This window comes from Eriocheir sinensis, chromosome 42, assembly GCF_024679095.1.
Source record: "Eriocheir sinensis breed Jianghai 21 chromosome 42, ASM2467909v1, whole genome shotgun sequence".
NCBI classification, from domain to species: Eukaryota; Metazoa; Arthropoda; class Malacostraca; order Decapoda; family Varunidae; genus Eriocheir; species Eriocheir sinensis.
Window position 1 is genome coordinate 15,321,565 of NC_066550.1, and position 2,500 is coordinate 15,324,064.

Here is a 2,500-nt window from a genome sequence, read left to right on the forward strand (position 1 = left end):
CCTCCTCCTCTTCCTCCTCTTCAACACCTCACGCCATTAACACAAGTAAAAATTTTGTTCTTTTCTCTCTCCTCCTCCTCCTCCTCCTCTTTTTTCCTCCTCTTTAAAAACTCTTTGTCCGAGGATGAAATAATTGGAGGAGGTGGAAGAGGAAGAGGAGGAGGAGGAGGAGGAGGAGGAGGAAAGAGGAAGGAAACATCTATAGGAAGAAAAAATAAAGAAAAAAAACAATAAGAAAAAGTTATTTGTTTTCTTTCCTCTTCTTCCTCTTCCTCTTCCCCTTCCTTTACCATTCCCTTCTTCTCCTCCCTCTCTCCCCTTCTTCCACCTCCCCTTTTCCTCACTTTTCCCTTCCTCCCTTCCTTTCCTCCCTTTCTTTCCCATACTCCCTTCCTCCCCTTCCCTCCCTTTCTCCCTCCTTCCCTTCCTCCCTTTTCCCCCTCTCTCCATATTTCTCTCCTCCTCCCTTCCCTTCCACCCCTTCCTTTCCTCTTCTTCCCCTCTTCTTTTCCCCTTTCCTTTCCTTCCCATCAACTTTCCTCCCTCCCTCCCCTTCCCTTCCCTTCACTTTCCTCTCCTCTTCTTCCCTTCCCCTTCCTTTCCTCATCTTCCCTTCTTCTTCTCCCTTTCCTTTCCTTCCTCCCTCCCCTTCCCTTCTCTTCCCTTCACCTTCATCTCCTCTTCTTCTTCCCTTCCCTTCCCTTCCTCTCCTTCCCATCACCAATCACCCTTCACCCCTCTCATTCCCCATCTTCACCCCTTCCCTCCCTCCCTCCTCCTCCCTTCCCTTCCTCCTCAACACCAGCTTCAATATATCAACCTTCGCTTCAGCCCTGGTAATTCATCAAGTCATTACGCAATGCCAATTAACATCACAGGTAGACTAATGAGGCCCGGTTCACCTCCTGCCCGGCGCCTCACCTGTGCTAATCACCCCCTAATTAGGCAGGTAAATGAAGGGTTTAATTAGTTATATACGTTTACCTGTGTTTGTTATTTTGTTCATTTATTTCTTTTTCTTTTTTTTTCTTTCCTCTTTCTTCCTTCTTTCCTTCTCTTCCCTTCCCTTCCCTTTACTTCCTTTCTTTTCCTCCTTCTCTTCTTCTTCTTTTTGTGTGTGTGAGACGAAGAGGAGGAGGAGGAGGAGGAAGAAGAGAAATATATGGAAAAGAGAAGGAAAGAAGGAGAGGAAGAATAGAAAGAAAAGGAAGGAAGAAGAGGATGGAGAGAGGAAGGAAGAAGAAGAGGATGGAGAGAGGAAGGAAGAGGAGGAAGATATAGGAAGAAAAGAAATAAAAGAGGAGGAAGAAGAGAAGAAGAAATGGATAACAATATTTGAATCTCTCTCTCTCTCTCTCTCTCTCTGGTAGGAGGAGGAAAGGAAGCTACAGGTATGACAGGTAACTCCTCCCTCTTTCTCTCTTCTCTCCCTCCCTCCATTTTTCATCTTTCCTCTCTCTCTCTCTCTCTCTCTCTGTTTCTTTTATCTTCTCTTTCTTTCTCTTCCTTTTCCTTCCCTTCCCTTCCCTTCCTTTCCTTCCCTTCCCTTCTTTAACCATTCTTTCCTTATCTTCCTTTTCCTCCTCCTCCTCTTCTTCTCCTCCTCTCTCTCTCCCTCTTCTTCCTTCCATTACCTCTCCCTCCTCCTCCTCCTCCTCCTTCCTTCCCCTTTCTTCCCTTCTTCCTTTTCATAATTCTCTTCTCTCCTCCCTCTCCTTTTTACTCCCTGCATAACCTCCCTCCCTCCTCCTCCTCCTCCTCACCGGGCAATTACCTGGGCTAATTAGCGACACACCTGTACAAAGGGTGATCTGAATAATGGCCACCTTAATAGCCACTTAAAGCCCTCATTAATGTGTGCGTGTGTGCGTGTGTGTGTGTGTGTAAATGAGACCATGGATACGCACACACCTTTGCTTAATGAGATTCACACCTGGTTAAGTAAGGGATGCACAGGTTGATTAGGTGTGTGTGTGTGTGGGGGGGGGGGGGGGGGGAGGTATTTATGGCCTTTACAAGTGCCGGTATTGTGCTAAGCTGGTATCTGTCCGCGCCAGCCGCCACCAACAAGAAAGATGGCGCCAAAATAAACACCCGCCCGCGCCACATCGGGGAGGGGCCGACCACCAGACCAACCAGGAAAGACTACCACAGACATAGGCGGAACGGAAAAAGAGGAAAAGATACGATATGAACAAGTGTTCCTATCACAAACACACCCCAACTATTTATGTGATGCACCTCAAGCCCTAAATGGAGAATGCTGAAAAGTAAAGATGGCGCCACTATAAACACTTGCCTGCGCCACAACGGGCTGGGGCCGACCATCAGGCACTACAGGCCAAGACGTAAAAAAATATATATATAATGCCATGCTGCAGGGTTCATCAGGGCGAACAAATGTTATTATACAATGTCACGTCTACAATGCTTGGGTGAGCCAGGAAAACAACTTGAAAACAACAACAACAACACGATGGACAATCTGTTGATCAGCGAT